At 41.8% G+C, this 22137-nt stretch overlaps 1 long non-coding RNA gene across 2 annotated transcripts; it reads left to right on the forward strand.

Moving 5' to 3' along the window:
• The first annotated feature begins 212 nt into the window (after window positions 1-212).
• On the forward strand, window positions 213-21893 carry LOC142362134 (uncharacterized). Of its 2 annotated transcripts, XR_012764692.1 has the most exons (4): window positions 213-347; window positions 4567-4672; window positions 16198-16297; window positions 17347-21893. It is a non-coding gene; the product is annotated as an uncharacterized LOC142362134 (long non-coding RNA). The 2 variants fall into 2 exon arrangements; XR_012764691.1 differs by having other exon boundaries at window positions 16198-21893.
• The last annotated feature ends 244 nt before the right edge of the window (window positions 21894-22137 follow it).

Raw genomic sequence — 22137 nt, forward strand, 5'->3', positions numbered from 1 at the left:
CCCGCCGGCTCCCTCCGGCGCCAGGCTGCCCCCTGCGGGTCCCGAGGCGGGGGTGGCCGCGGGTGCCGGGAGCGGGGTGGCCGCCGCCGCTCTGCCCCGCGGCTCAGCGGCGGCTGCGGCGCCCGTGTGCCTGTGTCATGTCTGTGCATGGGCGGGCGGGGGCGCGGGCCGAGGCGGGGCCAGCCCGCCGACACGCCGCCCAGCGACAGGCTCCGAGCGGCGCGGGCGGGCCGCGCTGGCGGCCGCCGCTGGTTGGGCGCTTGGCGCCCCCGGGCCGTTACACCCGGGCCCGGGCGGAGGGGGTTAACGGTAACGCCGTCCTGCTGACGGCGCACCTGAGCGCTGCGGTAAGTGAGGGGAGAGCGAGGGCCGCCCCCGGGTGCGGTGGCCCGGCCCGGCCTGGCGGCGGGGTGCCCTGCCCTGGGGCGTGCGGGCTCGGCGGGGGGAGGCCCGTCTCTGTACCCCCGCACGCTCGCGAGCGGGTGCCGCACCCGGGCGCTGCGGGGCGGCGGAGCGTGTCCCCGGGTGCTGGTAACTGCCGAGGGTGAAGCGACAAACGCGCCTTGGTATTTCCACGCCGTGGGCACAGGGCAGCCACCCACGCGCGTCTGGCTTGTTTTCGTTCATCGCCTTTCTTTGGCCTCGTTGGCGGCGTGAAGTGGGTTGTCGGAGGTGCGTCCGCGTAGGGAATGGCCGCGCGATGAACCGGAGGGGTTTGTCGTGACGGGTGGAGAAGGGGGCCTGAAACTGCGAGGGGAGCGCGAGGAGGGGAGCAAAAGTGCCTACAAGCCCATTTTCAAAAGGCATCGGTCCGTTCTTAGAGTGGGAGAGGAAGGAAAGTATATATGTGCTTCGGGTAAAAATGTAAATAACCAGAAGTAGCAATAAGAGGGGTGTCATTCAGTACCGACTCTTTTCGTCTTCCTGGACGATAAGGGAGTAGCTGAAGAGAAAAATGTTGTTCTGTGAAAGATACCGCAGGTGCTAATTTCTCCTCTGACGTCAACTGTTTAAATGCCGTAACTTGCTCGGAAGTTGCTGTGTTGTGGGCACAAATTATGTTTTGCGGTGTGCGGTACCAAAACACTGCGAGCTCTGGAACGGGTTGTTCGTGGCAAGATGGCATTTGCCAGGCTGGATTAAGGCACTGGTCCATCAAGCTCAGTGTTCTGCCGCCAGCAGCGCCCACGTCCTGGTGCTTGAGTTGAGAGCGGTGTCAGATGAACTGAAGTAAATCATGAGGTTGAACATGCCAGTGATATCCTGTAAGCGTTAATAACTGCAAATTTTGACATATTATAACAACTAGGAGAGCATTTTGGGGGAAAAAAATCCAACCCTCTGTATATCTGTAAAAAGAATTTAATTCTGATACAAATAATTTTCTGGAGAGCTACGGTAACATACAGATCGGTCTCTGTTGTGCTAATTAGTTTCTTAAGCAAATCAAAGTCAGAAATAAGCTGTACTGAAGTGACCTACTCTCTCCCTGCTCCTAAGTGCAGCTAAAGGATCAGCCTTCACATAATAAAGTTTTCTTACGCTGTTAAAGGATTGTAACTGCTTTGGTGACAGTCACAATCAACCAATTGATGGGGATGTATGGAGGAGGAAACAGGAACGTGTATACAGCTTCATTATTAATAAAAACAGATTATCTACTGCCTGTTACTGGAATTCTCAGCAGTTTCGCTTTTTTTAGTCTCATGCTACGTCTTAAAAAATAGTAAATTGTCAGAGTCTGATCCTACAAAATATTGAACAGTTTCCACAGGCTCTTCATATTCTTATCTGCTATTGGAGCAGGGAACTCTCAGCACCCACAAAAGTTCGTAGGTTTTAAGAGCAGCATGGATTATTAGGATTATCTAATGTACCACTATATATGATAAATGATGGAACTTCAAACTGAAACAAAGTGTCTTACTTAAAATTACTCTGCATCTGTCAGGTTGGTGACCTACTCACAAAATGGACAACAATTGTCCAAACCCAGAGCAGCATTTGTCAGAGGCTCTAGCCGAGAATGATTATCACTAGGTTACAAAAACCAACAGGGACAGGAGGAGTGACTACCTATGAAGACAGAGTGTTTCAGAAATTGTGTTTATAAGCGAGTAATATTTTCATATTCATAATAAAATCACTCCATCAGTCTTTGTTCTTGAAAATCTTGAAGTGGCAATTGCTTTGGACATGGAGTAAACAAGCAGTGCAGTAGGATCCTTATGCCAAGGACAGGTAGAAGAAATTACATGCAAATATTTACACTTCAGCCAAATATTTACTTCATTCAGCCAGAAGGAAGCTTTCTCCAGAAGCTACACGGGTTCTGGAGCGAGATGTCTGTTTACATTTAAAAAAAAAAAAAAAAAGGGAGAACCTACAGTAATGTCAAGTATATAGTTTAAACAAAATTGACAGTTACAAAAGTTTGAAAATCTCAAAGCTTTAACTGTTCCATTGTTTAAAAAAATACGTAAACCTGACCTTTTTTAATACACGTCAATTTTGAGGTAGTGCTATATGATCAAGTTATACTGATGTAAAATTATCACATGAGTGTTTGGTCTCGTTTTTTCTTTATTGGAACAAGAGATAAAGGCATAACAGTACACAACTTCAAACAGGTTATGGTACTTTCACTGCACCAGAACATCAGCAAGTGAATCAGGATTAAATCTGTTTATAAGGCCCCAAACACTTACAGATTATCTGGGTCTTGATGAAAAGAACAAAATTATTTCCAATGTAACCATTTTACGTGAAAGGGAGGTATAAGGCCCAAAAGTATTCAAACTTGTAAAAGTGCATGAAGATCATCTCCCGTTTAATGGCAGTGAAGTCCTTTTTACATTCTTACAGTTGCTTCATTGTTCTAGCTGAATTCAACCACTATGAGATCTTCTGAGAAAAAAGACAGTGCTTTGTTCATGAGGTGACTGAAAAGTGCTTTACTACTCTAATAGTGCACTGTGTGCCAGCTGCAATAGAAGCTAAAATATTCCTGAAACCCAGGAAGGTGTTCTGACCCCATTCCTCCACACACACTCCTGTGGTTAATCAACATTTTAAATATGTAGAGAAGGCTGATGCTGCTGTGTCACACTCAAGATAGAGAATATGCATGGACAAAGCTAAGTTCTCCGTGACCTGCTTTTGTGTGGAGCTGATGAAGTACCTACTTTTCTTAAAAATCAACCATTCAGGGTGTTCTCATGGGGAACAGAAATTCAAATCTGATTTAGCAGTCTGACTGGATTGTGTTAACTGATCCACTTCAACACAGAAGGTTGTGACTCTTTGTTTATACATTGCTGCTCGTAACTTCTCAATGCTAAATGGCACAACTGTTAATAGTATCAGCGCTTGAAGAGCAAGACCAAAAGTCTGAAGCAAGTCCTAACCCTTGAGATTCTTACTATCATCTGACGCTACAATAAACACAGGACCACTGCAGAACAGGCTGCCTGACATTTTTCTGTAGTAGGAAAAGGCTTTCATGGGAAATTTAATCTACTCTGGAAAAATAAATTCCCAGTTCCTAAGTGTAAAGTGGAAGCTCTGTTATGTATGCTGTCCAAAATGGGCACTAAGTTAAAATTTAATAGAAATTTTCCTGTACATGTGACAGAAAAAGGAAAAGTCAACAAAACCCAACAAAGTCGGAGCAAGATACAGATTCCCTGGGGTTACAGAAACTGGAAAAAAAGACTGGTAAACTGAATGCCTTTTAACAACTAGAAAATACCATGAAAACCTAAAACTTTCAGAATGCAAAGGAAATGAAGTTATTAAAACAGGCATTATTTCTCTTTTATGCCAAAATAGATTTCAGGCAATAAACTGATTGTTCTGTGTTAACTTAATTTGATTTTCGTAAAAGTTTCTCCCAGAATTCAATTGTGCCTCCAGATGCAAAAAGGTAAACATCCACACTCCACACGAGTCTTAGCTAGTATTATACCCTATATCAAAGAGAACTTGAAGCAAAGGGGTATTTTCCTGTTTGTTTACTTTATACCTCTGACAGAACTTTCTGTGGTTTTTTTTAATTGCTGCCAGTTACTACTTTGCCTTTGTTGTGACTCAGTCATTTAGAGAATGGTTTGGTTGGTTGGTTGGTTGGTTGGCTGGTCTTTTTTGAGGAACAGTGCTTTTAAAAATGTAAAAACTAGTGAAGATATGCAGAATAAATACGGTGCCACCTTAGTTTTATGCAGTTAATCTGATTTCAAGTTGATAGTACTTCTTTAAGTCTGGATTTACCATGGTCAAGTCAATCTTGTATTTCTGCTTATAGAAATAGTTGATTACTATTTTGCTAACATGATTTATATAACTGAGAAAAGACTTTTATTTCATACTCCATAAAGTCAATGCCAGTGTTTCCAGAGCTCTACTAATGCATAGCTGCATCCTAAAAAAAAGTAACAAACGCTGTGTTTGAAGTTTCTTTTTGTTTTTTACAAAGGAATCTTCACATCTACGCTGTTTGCAGTGAAATTCTGGATAATGTATACTAGTATAACTGTTCTGTATTAACATGTATGATTCTCTTTACAGAATCTTCTGGGAAAGGAAAGCAGCATTGGACAAATTTTAAAATAATTTTAAACTTCCCAGTCTATGAAGGTGAAGCTTACTCAAGTATTCTTAAGACTAAATCAAGGTATGTTGAAGTCAGTGGAGCAACTGCACTGATTTCAGTGGTATTCAATGTAAACTATCCTTTCTGTCCCAGTCTGTGTTCTGGGGAAATATAGACACACATACATACATAAACACGCACACACTATGAAGTTCTTTTTTAGTGATTGTTTCTATTTGATTGCTTCATGTCACTTCCAAGTAAATAGTGGATACAGTGTCTCTGTGCTGTTACTCTGTTTCTTTTGTTACAATTTTTCCATTTATTGCCCTGCAGTATGAATGCTAAAAAAAAGACTGTGAAAAGCCTGAAATTAATTGTAGACCTGTATAATTAATAATCTGCTATCCTTTCTAGAAGTATTAAAGCACAGGCTGTGTCACTCCTCCGCTTTTAGCCTTACACATTTAGATTTTAATTCATTAAGGACACCTTTCACTACTCTGGTGAAAAAGAGGATACTCTACCTGATCAAAACAAGACCTTTTGTTTCCATTAGAAGCATCTCTCTTATGCATGGAAGGTTTAATTGTTTTCAGAATAGCTTCATTAACTTCTCAAAGTGTTACCAATACAGGCCTCCCCAGAGCCAGGATGCTAATTAGAAGGAAAACTGGCCTTACAGTATTGAAGAATCGTGTCTTCCTGAAGACAGCAGGAAGGCTCCTTCAATCATTGATGAGTGTTTCTGCCAGAAAGTAGGAATAGCTGCCAGTTACATGAACTCGGAGAATACCTGTGACAAATGAGTTATTCCCACCGTCAAATAGCCTCTTCAGACAACCAACAGTAAGCCTAATAATGATTAATTAGACAATGTTAAGATGTCCATCAAGTTCCATGCAGTCTAAGCAATGTCCTTTATGGGCAGCATGTCTGTCAGCTCCGATGTCCCTAACTCGGTGGGTTAGACATGTTTGGAAGGTGCTGTATGAATGCTTGGTTTGCTTCCTTAGGCAGCCAGGATGTCAGTAGTAACATGTCTGGCCTTCATCACACTTATGCTGACTTTATATGAAAGCTCTAGTAAGTCTGACCAAAAGAATCTATGCAGGACAAAAGAGTAAGCGTAAATACAAACAGATGAATGATAAACACATAGATCCTATTACAAGTTAATGCACGATATCAAGATTTGTTAAAACAATTTTTAGTTTTGTATCAATGGTCAGGACTTTAGAATTTGTATAAAAAAATACCTGAATTAAAAATAGACCCTGTGGGGAGGGAGATTAACCCAAACTTACTTATAAGAATCACTACTTAATGCATCAAATAAGATTATTTTTGACCAAAAATAAATGACCATAAGTGTCTGTCAGATCCTAGAACTTCCATATTTTTTCCCAGTGAGGGCTATTCTTTTAAATATTTGCTAGAGGATTTCTCTAGAAAGCGGAAATGCTTTATAGCTGCTACTATCCAACGAAGGGAGGATAAAATAAAGCCCAGATCTAATGTCTAATGTCTTAGGCTTATTTGCTTTTTGGCCATTGCAACATTAAGCATCTTTTCTGGCAGTTTAACAGAATTGACAGAAGAAAGTCCGCTTTCATGTCCTTGTCAGACAAAAACACAATGGAAATACATGTACATGCTTCTGAATATAAGCAGGGAGCATAGTCCAAACAGCCAAGCATGCAAACATGAACTCATTTAAAGGCCACAAGTGGTTGTGTATCTCCGAAGTGTACTGTGAATAAATTGAAATGTTCTTTTGCCAGGGCTGAGATGCAACTGTGAGCTGCACCCAGCTCTCTGGCCAAGACTGTCAATGCTAAAGAAAGTTTCTGTGTTCTTGCTGGCATTTGAGAAGTTGTGAGCTATGATGTGGACTTGCTACATTGGCAAAAGAATAGGAAAGGTCGCCCCATCTCAGCAGTGAAACTGTCAGTAACAAAAGGATAATCCTCCTCAGTCTCAACAGCAGTTACAGGGAAGTTGATGCTGAGGTCAAGCAACAAGGTAAAACCAATACTAGTGCCAATGAACCTGTCAACATTTAACACCTCTTTTTCAGAGAAGTACTTTAACGCTTCGATATTCTGTGATTCAGACTGTATCTTGACATAGTAGGGTTTTTTCTGTTGATTCTTAGGTGAAACTAATGCTGTCAGACATACTAGAGGCCAAGCAGACAAGGCCGGACCCAGAAAAAAGGACAGTCCTTCAAAGTCTGAAGGTGACATTGAGGGAACCCAGCAACAGACACAAAAAAGCCCAACCAATTCAATAGATATTTTACACTCTGTGTGTGTACTTGCATTTCTGAGCTTGGCAGCCACACAGGTGCTGGCATTGCTACTTACTCTGAAATTGCGGTCTGTATCAGGTTGGGTATTGAGGAAAGGAATAAGCTTTTGCTGTCATGGATGGCATCAGAACTCACAGTTCCTGCAGCACCTAAAAGAAATGACCAGACCAAGCTCAGCGTGTGTTTAATAAGTCAGTTAAAAGAAGAATTTCATCTACAGAGAGGGAAAATAATTTTAAACATCAGTTCTCCAACCAACACGCAAGATCTCAGTGCTGGAATTGGAAATTATACTGGCATGGTGCCCTTTGCCTGTGTTGACAGTATTTCCAAGTGTGCTGTGTTATTGTTTCTGTGTCGGCTTGATATTACGGCAGTTGCAATGAGAGGGAATAACTTGAGAGATTTTTACAGTACCAGACGATGCCACTGGCTTTTTGAAACTTTTTCCCACCTTCTTCCACTCAGCATAACCAAATGCAAAATAGACACAGCCAAGACAAGCGATCACCAGCAGGACGTACTGCATTTCCTTACCTTCTCCCAGATCAAGGTGAAAAAGATACCACTCCTTGAGAAAGGGCTTTATGCCAAATACAGTTGTAGCTTTGCTGTAGCAATTAGCAGACTGTAATATAGGAGTCTTACCCCATTTTTATCAACTAGCCTATTGAAAGGAAGGACTAGTTGCAAGTCCTCTTTCTGCAGGATAATCTGTGACAAGTGTGACAGGTGGTGGGCCGCATATTAATGGGTGGTCAGCAGCTGGAGCCTCAAAACTAGTGATGGATTAAGATTTCCTCTCAGAATTCTGCTAGAGAACAATGCCACCAATGTGTGAGCATAAAAAAAAATGGATTTTACTTAGCTAAGCCTTTAAAAATCTGTGTATGCTTAGTAGAGTTGATAAAAGGGAAGAGCTGCATCCTGAAAGAATCTGTACCCATAAAGTGAGCTCAGACCTCTTCTTGCTTGACTAGTCTAACACGGTAGCTAAGAAAGCTCACTCTCCTTTGAATTGTTACCAAGCTTTGCATCTGCTGATCCCTGACAGCAAATTATTATATTTTTAAATTATTTTCTTCTTCTTTTCTATCCACTACTGCAGGAGCAAAACTGAGTTTTTCTAAACTGGTTACCCCTCTCTACTCAAGCCCAGGTAGGGATGGGTACTGGAATTAACAATGGTGAGTTTATTTCTTCCATAGGAGGCAGAAAGAGAACAAAAGAGATCTGACGAGGAGTTGGGATACAAGGTGAATTGGAGTTAGATACCAAAGATATATCTTTATATTCAGTCCTGAATACAGGATTGTCTGGATGAAGAAATTAGATGTTGCTAAGAGAGAGGAGGATACTGAAGAGTGCTGCAAAGTCTGCACCTGACCTTTTTGCACATAAAGTGAAGTAAGGGTCTGGTAGAAATTACTCTGTGGCCATGTAATTAGGAATTGTATCACAATCTGGAAAAAAGGGGTATCAAATTCTGTTTGCATATAAGAATTTAGTTGTCATTTCCTAACTTTGTGTACTTGAGTTTGCAACCACAGCAATGTTCTATTAATGTATTTTCTGTGTGTAAGGCTGGGTATTACAGAAAAAGAATGGAGAAGATGGAGTCTTAATGAAGTTTTTGTTGATTCAAACTTGTACTGACTGCATTGCTCACAAGTGCCTGTATGAACAGGAAGCTTTTTTTCCTAGTTCCTTTCTAGTGATGACATTTATAGAAAAAAAAACTAATAGACACAAATGAGAGTCAGATGCCTTGATGTCTTTTACACCACTGAAGGTGTCAGAATGTTATGATACCCCAAACCCTTTGTATTTGTTGTAGGCTACAGTTAGAATAGGATTCTGCCATCAGATTTGGGATTTGGTCCCTGAAATAATGCTCACAACAGGTATTCTCCCTTCTAAGCATTTTTTTAAGAAACTGTGGCACAAATGAATTACATTTTTTGAAGAATATTTTGACAGTGTTAGTGTGACAGGGCATGAACAGGAAGACGGTCCTATCTACCAGTATATACATGGTAAAGACGTAGATGCACATGATACCTGCATGAGAAATTGGGTGCTATAGGATACATCTGTCATTGCTTGATTTCCATACATCTGCCCCATTACCTCAATAGATCAATTGTGTATAGACCAGTAATCAGGTGCACACAATGATTCTTTTGATAATCTCTCTCACGACTGTTGAGCAGATTTGGACTCAGAACAACGAAAGTTGTGGCCTACCCTTCCTGCAGTAACTTGTGGTGGAATGTCCATATACCTAACTTCAGGTGACAAAATGTCAAATCCAGCAGAGGTGCAAGCAGAGCATACCGTCTTAAGACATCAGAAGGCTGATTTGAAAGAGGAATTACACCAGCTGAATTAATATTATGTTCCAGTCAATTTTCTAGACCTATGTTCCTTCTGCTAGAAAAGGAGGTAGCCTTTGGGAAAATATTAATTTTCAGTTTCCTCTGCTGCACAGAATAGCCTCAGAAGAAGGCTTGGCGTGTTTGAAGCCAATTGTCACAAAATGTTTGGGTTGGCCAGAGAGCTTCAGACTTCAGAAGTATGCCTCAGATATACAGTGCAATGGAGTTTCAGCATAGTGTACATTTCTGATATAACTGGTGCTACTTCATGCTACTTCAGAGGCATCCTTTAAAGAAAATTTCAGTAGACCTAGTCTCCAGCCTGTCCACAGGGTAGATGTGCAGTTCTGCACCAAGTCTAGTGAGACACTACCCTAGTTAATATGCATTGGACTGATTAACAGCCCTTGAATGACAGGATTATGCAACAAGGTCAATAGTCCCACAACTCTGTATGTGCCAATTAATTTTGATGCAAACATATAGATACTTTTCTTTTTTGATATCTTCTTCTTACCTTACTTTTGTAAGCAAAAGTTTAAAACTTGGAAGAGAATGTTTTCAGACCCTGGGGCATCTGCCTTTCTCTGGAGACTGAAGATGGTTATCTCAAAAGGATGTGTCAACTGCTTAGCAGACTGCTAACTCTAGGAGTGTGAAAGCAATATGCGTGCTTCCGTTAGGTGTGTGTCATTTCACCAGGGACAGAACGATAAGGACTTATTTTCTGAAATTGGATGAAGTGGGAAGAGTAGATGCAGGAGGATAAGTAGTTAATAGAAATTACTAAGAAATACAACACTAAAAATATCCTGTCCCTACCAGTTTAAATTCACAACTACTCTTCTCTGAGCAGGAAAGAGAAAAGAGAAATTTCCATCTTCAGCTTTCAAAACTTCATCTGACTCCTGGGTACTGAGCAACAAAGTCTTCATCTGACTAGATGAAGACTACTAGATGGCCAACTTGAGTGTCAAAATCCCAAATGGCTCTCAGTGCTACTTGAGGGCAAACAATCACAACAGTTTTCCGGGGACCTTGCACGATGTTTTCAGCCTGACAAGGCTAAACTGGGTAGCAGAGCAAACCATTCTGCTGATGGGTAGAGCATACACTTCATTGCTTAGCCTCGTCCTGTAGCTACTATGGCTGTTACCAGCTCTGCCTCCAGTACTGCTGCTCAAACCTATTGCTTTCCTGAAACCTAGAGAGTAGTTCCTGATGAACCACGTCAGCAGTACATTGGCTATTTAAACCTGAGGGACAACAGTGACAAAGCAAAGCAGACACCAATAAATAACACTACAGAATGGACTTGGAGGGGGCGGTGAGCAAAGAGGAAGGAACCAGAGTTGCATGATGTACTGAACACAACAGTACACCAGGCTGGAATGTAACTGGTGGAAGTGTGGGCACGAATGTCTTTTTGACTGGTTAGGGCTGTTAATGAGAAAAATTACATAGCTTCTAATTGGCATGCATGTTAAAAACTGTGCCCCAAACAAATGGAAATTAGATAAGGTTCTGAACATGCTGTGTAACGTGAGTCCAAATGAACGCGACTCAGAGGGAGAGGAAATTATGAGTGGATTTTAGCAGTCACTGCAAATTGCTTCAAATAGGTTCTTTATATGTTTTTGCAATATCAAGCTGCAGGAGCTCAGGAATTTTCCAATGCTTGTTGCAAGTCCCATGGCTCAGCAGAGGTCTGAGACTCTTTGGGACAAGATTGAAGATCCCATCTCTAACCTCAGTGAGTCACCAATGTCTGTGGGCCACAACTTTGAAAAAGCTATACAGACATGCTAACGCTGCATGCTGCCAGTTTTCCCAGAGAAATCAAGAAGGCTTTTCTAGGAAAATGTAAATGTTTGCAGCAGACCAGCCAGCGCCAGGCGTGGACCTGGTAAGCCATGGTCCAGCAGGCTATTTTGTCTGTGCCAGGGCCGTGGAAAATCGGGTTGGCTGCTGTGACTCCAGCTGTCACCACCCAGAGAACAGGAAGGATGTCGGGTGTGATGTCCACTTCTGGGTTTGGGAGGCCTCTCCAGCTGTGCTGTGTTCAACAACGTGCTACTCACCCTCTCAGAGCTGCTGGAGGTGGACACTTTTCAGATGGTCTGCAGTCTGTCTCCCTCCAATTCCTTTCCCATTGCAACAGCAGCCCCATCTTTACTCCCTCCGCTTTGAGGCAGAAACATTGCATTTTGCATATGTTGTGAGAAGTGTTGAGCTGGCTTTGCTTTGCAGGACTGGGGCTTACATGTATACCAAAACCCCCCTCTGATTTAATTATAAAAATTGGTCTGTCCTCTTCAGCTCTTTGGTAGGATTTGTCAAACAAACGGACAAACAAAACAGCTTCGTAGGAGATTTGGAATGGTGGAAGGTGACCCAATCTGGGACAATACAGGAACAGAAGATGGGTGGAAATCAAATGTTCATGAACCATTTATCATTATTAGAGATTATTAGGTAGGATTGCTACATATTTTTGTACACCTAAATGTTTGGGGTTTTTTTTTAGTTCTAGGAAAAGCTTACTATCAAGAAATACTACTTAAAGGTATTACTCTTAGTAGTTCTGGGTGAGAGATAAGTAATTTCATACAGTGGTATTCACATTCCATACAACTAAACTCACCACCTTTCTAAAAGCAACAGTGAAAACAACCTCCTCCTTGGCCCCCGAGTAGACAGATAAATTCTTTAAAACCTTACCTCACATTCACATATGCACAAAATAGGGTCTTGCTGCTCTGAGCTGTGAGACTTCTGTGATGCAGAACCCCTCCTAGAATTGTACAATCTCCACTAAAAATGCACTTGAGCTGTGTCTCATCAGGTACTGAATCTCTCCACTGATTTTTGCAGGAATCTGCTTTGTTCCTCTGCGCTTACCAGTCCCTTTATTTGAAAAAAGAACTAAACAATCTGAATTGATGATCGCAGAAGTAGTGGTTTCAGAGACAACCAAAAGATGCAGTAGTAAAGAAGAACTAGTTAGGTGGAATCTACTGCTGGTGTTATGAAAGCATTGCTTTGGGAAATAAGTTGTTAAGTAGTAATTTGTATGTGATACACATCTAGTTTTTCAGTTTGACACATTTTCTCTTCAGAGGGGAAAAAAGACATAAACCTGACTTCTGTACTTCTGTAGTTACAAGTACATCTTTTCTAAATTTGTGATCTATTCACTTTGTATGTTTCCAGATTCCCTTGATTTGTTAAAGCAATAATTCTTGGGTGCAAGTGGAAACATCTGGGCAGTGGGAGGGAGTAGAAGGTAGCCAGAATAAAGAACAATTGTATGCAGCACAGACAAGGCACTGAAGAACTGTGCTGCTTATTTCTTGATTCCTTTTTTTTTTTTTTTTTCCCTTTATAACTTGCTTTGTTTTAGGCACTGAAAATTAGCAACCTTTTTTTACACTGCTATTCTATAAAAAGCATAGGGAATGCCCATAAGGTGATTTTTTCCTTTAGCAAAAAGACACAACCTGGTTAGAACACTGCATAATCTTAATACACTTTTGGTATCTTTGGTATCTAACTCAGAACTCAACTCCTGATATGCTGGTGGTAATGGCACGCTGGAAAACATAAAATTGCCAGTCTAGTGAATTTAGTGAACATAGAGATGAAGCAGAGAAGGAAGTAATTGAAATGAAATCTGGGAGAAGAACATAGAGATGAAGCAGAGAAGACCAAAAACATCTTCCGCATTGCAGCCCACAGATTTCCCAGTGCACTGAATGGCTAGCTCGACAAATCTCATCCCATTTGTGGAACATTCAAAATACCTTTAGTTAATTTTTTAACCTCCTCCCTGGAAATGCAGTATACTTTCTATACCACTGAAGATGTGTCTCACAAGCAGAAGTAGTGATTAATTTGACAAGTAATTAGCTATTGAGCCCAACTGTCCCATCAGTAACCAACTTGAATAGAGAGACCAGAGAGTGTGATGACAGGCGGTGGAACATTAATGAGTAAAATAACAGTAGTTCTATAGATGTTAAATGGAAATGCTAAAACAGCTATGTTGGCTCTTGCCCACTCTGAGCTTGTGCACTAAAGAGGTGTAGTCAGTCAGTCTCCAAATGTTACACACCAAAGGGGAAGTTAAGATAAAAGGGCTGAGCCTATCCCTGATCTGATCTCTTATGAAAAGGAGAGGGCATTTTGTGAATATCCATGCTGAGTACAAATGAACTTAGAATTTAAGCAAGAAGCGATATATTTTATTTATAAATACAGTGGAGAGAATGATCCCTAATTTTTTGAGTTCTTTGCATCTTTCAAGGACTCCTGACCCCTTTTACTATCCAATATGTATCACACTGAAAGCGAATTGCTCTGTTAGATGTCAGCATCTCCAATAAATGCATTAACATCTTATCGAAGCAGATAGTTCCAAGAGATTTTTAAATGGTTGATTCATTTTATATGCAGCAAAGGTCTTTAGAGATGTCCATCTTGGTTTCCTGTTAATTTGGCAAGGACCAAAACACTAAGCTTCATCATAGACCAAGACTGTGTCAGAAACGATGGAACTTCTGACACACATTGACCACTGAGGCTAATAATACCTAATTATGAAAAATGTTTCTCCCACATGGGCACTTCCAATTCTTCACACAACAGACACTGAGAATGCTCGCAGCTACTTTTGTCCCTCCCTCTAAACTGATGAAGACCCCACCATAATGCAAATGAAAATGCTGCCTTCATCATAGCACCAAGGATTCATCCTTTCTGCTTCAAGCTTTATGAATAGAAAGATTGTTCAGAAAAACCACAACAACACCAACCACCAAAACATCAGAGCAAAGAAACTCAGGGAAAGGTCTTAGGCTCAGCTGTCGCTGGCTTTCCTTTTCTCAGAACTTTCTCCCAGATATTCAAAGTCTAACAGTCCACTTCTGCCTCCAGCAGGCAGCAGGAGATTCTGGCAGGTTCCAGTCTCTGCTAGGAGTCTGGGGCAGCAAGAAGTTCCTGCTCATTTCTCAAGTCCAATCTGAAGTTCAGCTAAATATTTTTGCGTTATGAGGGTTTCACAGCCCCCTTCTGCAGAATGCAATGCAGATGAAACATTTGAATTAGCAAAAGGATATTGCAGAGTTTATGATGCAAAATTAGACCAGATAAAATTGCAGAGAGAGCATTTTTGAGAGAAAGAGAAATGAATGTCACATTGGGGTTAGAGTCCTCAGAGAGAGAAAGTTACAAGTGAAACTCTGTGACTTCAACAGTCTTTGGAAAATGGCAACTTATTCCTTGCAGAATGCAGCAACGAACCAGCTGGTAGGGAGGGTGATGCCAGATGCTGCAATGTCAGCATTGAGGTAGGAGGGGAGCAGATGAAGTAAAGGAAACATATTCCAGTATAATAGGCAGCTAGAGGAATATTACTTCAGGAGATAAAAGCATAAGAAGAAAAAAATACAGTGGTCCAGCATTCTGGAAACTGGAGGTTAATGTAGAGCTCTATTGTCTCCCAAAAACGGAGACAATTTTCTCTTAACGAGAATTTTATTATTGTTGTCCATGTCCGTGACACGGGAGGATCATGGCTCTGGGATCTCCCAGAGACAAAGTTACAGCCGGACAACCATTGCCCCAGAGAGTGACAGAGGAAAAAGCTTTGTAGTGCTGGTGACAGGGTTTCCATGGAGGATGCAGAGGAGAAAGGATAAAAATGCTTTGAAGGTAGTGTACACAATCATTTAAGTTTCAACCTGGGGCTGACGTAAATCCCACACCAAGAATGAAGGATGACAGGGTTGTGGGACTAGCAGCCAGCAGTGAACCACCCAATGAAGACAGTTTTTCACTTACGCAGTCACTTCACAATATGCAGTTTTCAGTCCTGTCAATGCTGATGCATCCTTATGTCTCTAGCAGCTGCCCATGCACAGTATGTGTTATGGTAGAGGAATAATGAATCAGAGAATGCTTTCTCATGAGACTAAGCTAAGCAAGATGCCTGTCTGGTGGTAGCTAGCTTCTTTACCAATAAAAAATTCAAACCACTGCACAGGACTGGCTCCAATGTTCAGTCAACCTCTGCCTTACAGAAGAGCTGAGAGTTAGACCAATCTTAAAGCATACAAATCTCCTAGTCTGGACTGCATCTTTCCCAAAAGAAGCAAAACTGAGCTTAAAAACCAAAACAATATACTCTGAAACCACTAGTTTTAAGAGGAGCTTGTCACTAGACAGGTACCCAATAAAGGAGTGTTTTCAGCTGTTTTCCCCTGGCATCCCCTTCACCTGTGACTTGACCTGAAAATCGGCTCACAGGAGCACTGTAATCACAGAAGCAATAATATCAAGCCCTGACCCCTCTTTCTGGCAAATGCAACTGGAGGGACAGCTGAGAACATGCTTTATTGGGGTAAAAACAGCAGTACAGAAAGCATTCATTTCCTTAGCAACTAGGACAACCTCTTCTTTAATTAGCACATCATGGTCTGAACTTTGCTAATAAAACCTGCCTACACTGCATGCTAACCATGGGTTAGGTAATGTTGCGCTTGCCAGCATACAGCAGCCTACCACGCTTCTTGCATCCTGACATTCTCCACACTAGCACTCTGTTCTCAGGTCCCACATCTGCAGGCATGCTGTGGGTGGTGGTAATGAATAATACATCCATGTGGGTTTCTCACCCTGGACTCGTGATCCCACATCCTATCACACATTTCTCTGGGCTGGCAGGCACAGGGTGCTGTGGAACAGCTTCTGTGTGCTCTCTTGGCATTTGGGAGGTAATTGTTTATGCCAAAGAAGTTAGTTTCCTGGCATTAGCTTAGCAGATATGGTAGAGGAATAAGAGAGCTACCTCACTGCCCAAGCGGGTCCTCTTGGTCTGTCGTCCCTGATGACTACTCCGTGCCACCCTCTTCCAGAGGTTCTTCCCCAGCAACGTCACTGACAACTAATAGACTTGCGTCGGAAATCACCAAGATGCAGTGGCACCAGCAGTTACAGAATACACTCTGCTAGAAGGTATGTCATATGGGTTTGTCATGTGGTTGTGCTCTGTTTCTGCCCTAATATTACAGGGGGAAAAAAAAAACCAACTTGATCAAGGAAAACTAAATATCTGGATGAAAACAAGTTTTGAGAAAAAATAAAAACGAGGATTTACAAGACCATCGTCATAGCTCTGACCACAGTTCATACAGAGCCAATGAAACTTTTATCAGCATAGCAATAGTAGTGCTAATTTTATAGCAGACAGTAAAACTGGTCTGAGGTACCACATGTTCAAATATTTATTCTGGGCTGAGTTCTGTACTGCCATGGGTATTGGAGAGGAGTCCAAAGCTAGCTTGGATATGCCTGTATGAAATTGTACCACTCCAGTGGAATAAATTGTGCTGAAGACTGAGACAACAGGTCTCACTAGGTGCGAGAAATAGTGCATTCAAAAAAGAAAAACACTAATTTTTTTTAATGCATTATTTAATAACAACATGAATTAAGGCAGCAAACTCTATTTTTTCCTCCCTGTTTTAATGAATTAATCATGGGGATTAGGGAAACAACACAAGATCACATGATGTGTTTAGAGACCCTGCTCAGCAGAACAGTGGATGAGACTACTTCTGGGATCACCTTCAGTATGCTTTTACCTACAATTTACATAAAATTATATGTCAGGAGGTTTCTTAATTGCAAGATTTACATGTCAAAGGAGAGTGTTTCACAGTAAAGCAGAGATGATTTCTGCAGGTATTTGTTTTGGGGTTTGATTTTGTTTTTTTTCTAATGTTGAACAACATGAACTGAAAGAGAAAGCTGCTGCCCTCCCATAAGAAGAGAGATACCTGTTTAAGATACCAGATACTCCATGTAAATGTACTCTCTGAAAACCAAGAAATTGCACCTTAGGATCCATAAATTCTCTGAGTGCACATACATACCATATAATATCAGGCACACATACAATATCGAGCCTGCGTTCTCACATGTGGATAATACTTGGAGTACTAGCAACAAAGTGCTTCTGTGCTTGAGAATGTCAGACTTTTAGCAGATCATTGTGCCAACAGAATCGGAGATTCAGAGAAGTGAACTGCTGTGATCAAAGACACACACCATGCTTCTGAAGAGGAAATCAGGAAATGCAACTTCAGCTGGTGTAAAGAACTGTCACCTCTTTGCTCTGGTTACGTGCATCCCTAAATTAGCCATTAGATAATTCTGCCACTTCACTGAACTTTTGCACATTCTGCATTGAAGGTATTTATTCTTCCTTGTCCAAGAGGAAAGGCTTTAGTGGTAGTTATGGAAATAAAAGAGAGAATAAAGCTCCGATGCAAATCTTATGTTTTGCGTATTTCCTTATGTGACTATAAAAGTCCTACTCCCAAAGGTGTGGAGTCAGGGATGTTTTAAAACTGCTGATAAGCATCACCCCATTGCTAGCTTAATTAAATACTAGTGATTTACCCATTACAAAAGACAGTTTGTTCCATTACAAAATCATTTCCTAGTGTATGGACGCATAAAAAGAGAGTGTAATATCAACTGCATAAACTATAAAATAGAAAGAAAATAGAAATAGTGAAGTTGACTTCCTCTTGTAAAGTGTTTTGAGATCTGCTGATGAAAAGCGCAGTAGGGGCAGGTAATTTCATTATTACTCTAAAAGCCTGTTGCTCCTCTTTGCACTGGCAGGTACTCCGCTCAACAAATTAAGATATGGGATTAAAAGGATGCTATCAATTTAGAATATTTTTTCCTTTAGCTGGAATAGTAGTAATACCTTGGAAACCACACAAAAAAAATTGCTTTCCAAATGAAATCTGACATTCTTGAGCACTACCATTTGTTTTCATGCACTGATCGCTGTACCTGTGGAGAGATCTTGCTGACAGTTCCTGCTGCACTCCTGCCCCAGGATAGCGATGATGACGCTACATTAAACATCTCCTTGGAAGCCAGCAAGCCTCTGTTGCTTCTGTAAGCATCTCTGGCAAGCAGAGCTGGCTCTTCTGTTCCTGTGCAATAGAAGGGCAGGGGTATATCTCTTGCTTATTGCATTTCTTTTTTCATAACTGAGGACTTAGCCATCAACAGAACATGGTTCCCCAGGTTCAGTTCAAGTTTCTTTCACATCCTGAGTGTGACAGTCACCTCTAGTTGAACCTCCATGGGAACTCTGTCAGCCCACATGGTCCAGGGCACTGGCAGGATTAGCACATGCAGAGAAATTGGGGTACTTGGTACATAACTGGGGTCCTGGTTGCTCTGATGACATAGAGCTTTGGAGATATCTTGTAACCTTTTATGGGATTTTAGAGCTGTGTTGCTGACTAAGGCATGGGAATCTGGGGTCTTGTCCATTAAAATCTGAAATTTCTGCGGTATTTTGCCTTCCAGAGATATTTGCCTCTGGAATAATAGGTTCTTTCCATATGGTGGTGACCAGTGAGAGGGAGAGCAGAAGAAAGGCAGCAGGTATTTGCTGTAAAGTTTTTCTTCCCAGTGTTTCTCTTGTGGAGACATAGCCAGGAGAGGGTTTTCAGAGCTCTCCTTATTCTCCAAGTCTCTCTTGTTCTTTCAGAAAAATCTTAAAGGTGCCCCAGGCCTGAGGAGTTTTGGGTCACTAATGCCCAGGTCAGCATGCTGAAGAAGATTCAGGAGAGAATTTTATGATACTTGTTTGCCAGAGGACACATCTTTGAGGGAAAAAAAAGCCAAAACCAAATAACTGGTCTGGATTAAAAATACTTCTAAAACTGTAAACTTAGGCATGAAGGCTCCTGTCAGCAACTTGCTTTTGGACATAGAGAAGGACCTAAACCAGGTAACTTTCAGGAAGTTTCCTGGACAGTGACCAGATGACATGTGTGTTAAAGTTCCCTCTCGCTGGTAGTTTACACAGGTTTTCCTTTAGCTCGAATAGTTGGAGTCTGACTTGCTGGGGAAAGAGCGCTGTGCACTCATTTCTGATTTGCTATTGTCATAAAATGCTCTGTAGTGACAATGTATAGCATGTGAAAAACTGGTGAGCAATGTTAAAAAAAACCTCATGTGCTGTAATTTGTTGACATGTTTAAAACTCATCTCTGAAATGGAATCCTTTGAGTGATGGTCTAACTACAACGGCCACAGCTCTTGCCAGAAGGTTCTCGTTCTCCAAAGTGGAAGCTGAAATCCCCAAAATCTTGTTTTACATTCACCTGCAGCACAGGGTGAGCAGGAGCCCCTCTGTTTCACACAGTCAGGGCACACATATTTGGCCAGTCAAGGGGACCGTAGGGTTCAGCATTCTTAATTGCTTCATAGCTGGATTCTTTGTTGGGCCACTTTGTGTGCATTTATCGGCAAAGTCCAGATCAATAGAGGTCAAGCAAAGCCTCCCCAAACTTGCCACTGCCCTTTCCACAATTAAGATCACTCCTTTAGACTTCAGAAGACCAACATTTTTCTTTATGGCATCTGTGGATCAGGGTAACATTTACTTCAGATGACATCTATTTCCATAAGACTGACAGAGGGCCCCTGTAGTCTTGCTTGTCTGTGGGAGCAGAGCAAGAGGAAATGCCAAGGGCAAGTCTCTCTCAGACCTGCAGTCTTGTTTCTTTTTGATCCAGCGTGTGTTTCTATTTTATTCTTCCCTTAAGCAACAAATTGAGCTTGGAAAGGTTACTTCAATCAGAGAGAAAAAAAAAAAAAAAGAAAGAGAAAATACTCCCCAAATTGTGTGTGCGTCTAGAAAAGGAACATCTACTCATAAACAGAGACGTGAAAAGAGAGCTCCTTTAGGACACCTCCAGCAATCTTCCTAGATGACTTTTCTTATTGTTTTTAGCAGAAAAGTGAGCACACTTGAGAACCCCACTCCTAGATCAGAACCCCATTTTGTTAGCACTTGTACAAAGAATCCCACACTGCCCTCTAGTAGAAGATCTTAGAGCTCTTCAGGAGAGTACACAGAGCAATTAGCAGGCCAAAAATTGTTTCTAGTTTACAAAGATGATCACGCAATAAGTATATTCCTTGTCTGGACACAGAGTAAGAAACTATTGACCCTTCACGAAAGATTTGTTGTTTTTTTTTAATTTATGAAGAAGGTTCCTCCCTATTATCTCCAAAAATGCTTGTGAAAATGCAGGGTGAGGATGAAGGGTTGATCTTAATTCCTCAATATGAATACGCACTGTCCTTCTGGCTCTGGGGAGAGCTCAAGTGGGAAGAGTCACAGAGAAAGGACACATCTCTGGTAATTGCTTCTGTGGATGAGAAAGAATGTAATAAAAGCAGGCCATTAATGGACTTCAGTAGTGTTCGCGGTCAAAGTGTATCAGCCTTGTACCAGCCAGAGGGTGGGAGGGCTAAAGCAATTTCACCAGCTGTGTGATCTTTCTGTGACTGGAGCAAGAGGTTTATGGGTGGGAGCTCGGTTCTGAGAACACAGCCTCACTTGTATGGTCTCCATATACACAAGCATACACAAAAATCTGATGTTCCTCCAAGAACAAGGACAGTGAAAGCCATCAGTATGAACACTCTGATTCCAGCATGCATTCCTTAGGATGTGACAAAGGAACAACCCTATCCTGGATGAAAACCGTTCTCTTCAATGTTTCTGAAGGGTGTGGAGGAGCTGTAGGGGGGTTAACCAAAAGAGGAAACAATAAAATGAAGCTTTTTAGTTAGTTCTTAAAATAACTGAAGCTAAAATATTTCATACCAACCATGACAACTTATGTCTGACTTGCTGTCCTTTGAGACAGCCAGCCACAGCACTAGTTTTTAAATTCCAGTAAGAAATTCAAAGCTGCCCAAAGAGTCCTCAAGCCACAATGGAATATTCATGTGGTCTGGATATAACCTTGTGCTCAAGCCTGTGTGTATAATTAGTGTATGCACAATCACCTGTATTTATTGGTATCTGAATTTTCCAAGACAATTTCAGTCTCTTGCTTACAAAATTCCTGCTTCTCAGAGACTGCACATCCATTGCTTTTCACATAATACAGGTAATTTATTTCCCTGTTGCATCACTTTGAAAATGTGGCTGTTTCTGGAATGCTATTGCACCAAAAGGTTTAGATACCTGGCCAAGAGTAAGTCTGTGAAGCTGGAGCAAGTCAGAGTTCTATTCAGTGCCAGTTCCGCAAATAGCGGTATTGTGCAGGTTCCCCTAGGGCTTTCTCTATACAGGGCAACACCTTCTCTTCATTTGTCCTTGGGACTTTTAGTTGTATATCATTTTGCTAGTGCTTTGTAATATGCTTGTCCTGGTTTTGGTTAAAACAGAACCGCTTCTCTTTTAGTGAATCTTCTTTTCAGCTAAGTTCTTCTAAGTACCAGCATTTTTCTGAAGCTGGCTGCATATTTTACAGACACTGTCCACTCCAAAGCTGATAACACCTGATGTTTATAGCTACACTGAGCTAACGGTAGGAAAGGAATGCAGAAAAAGGCCCCTGTTTATAATTATCGCTATAGCAGCCAAAGTCACCGATAGATCTCTCAGGTCCCGCAAGTGAGGAGTCGGAAGGGGTCGTACTTGTGGGGAGGGGGGGACAGGACAGGTGACCCGATATTGACCAACGAGGTGCTCCATGCCGTGTGTGTCATACTCATTTTAAAGCTGGGGGATCACGAGGGTCTCGCTCTCTTCCTTCATGGCCGCCTTTTGAAGAGGACCTTGCTCGTTGTTCTGCCTGCGATCCTGATCCAGATTCCTATCCGTGCATCCCTGAGTCCAGTTCCTGTCTGCTGCCGAGGCCAGTCCAGGACTGCCTGGTGCTGCCTGGCAGCTGCTGGTGGGACGCCAGGGCCCGGCACCCGACTCCGGAAAACTCCGTATCGGTTTTGTAAATTTT

The sequence above is a fragment of the Opisthocomus hoazin genome, chromosome 8 (genome assembly GCF_030867145.1).
Source record: "Opisthocomus hoazin isolate bOpiHoa1 chromosome 8, bOpiHoa1.hap1, whole genome shotgun sequence".
NCBI classification, from domain to species: domain Eukaryota; kingdom Metazoa; phylum Chordata; class Aves; order Opisthocomiformes; family Opisthocomidae; genus Opisthocomus; species Opisthocomus hoazin.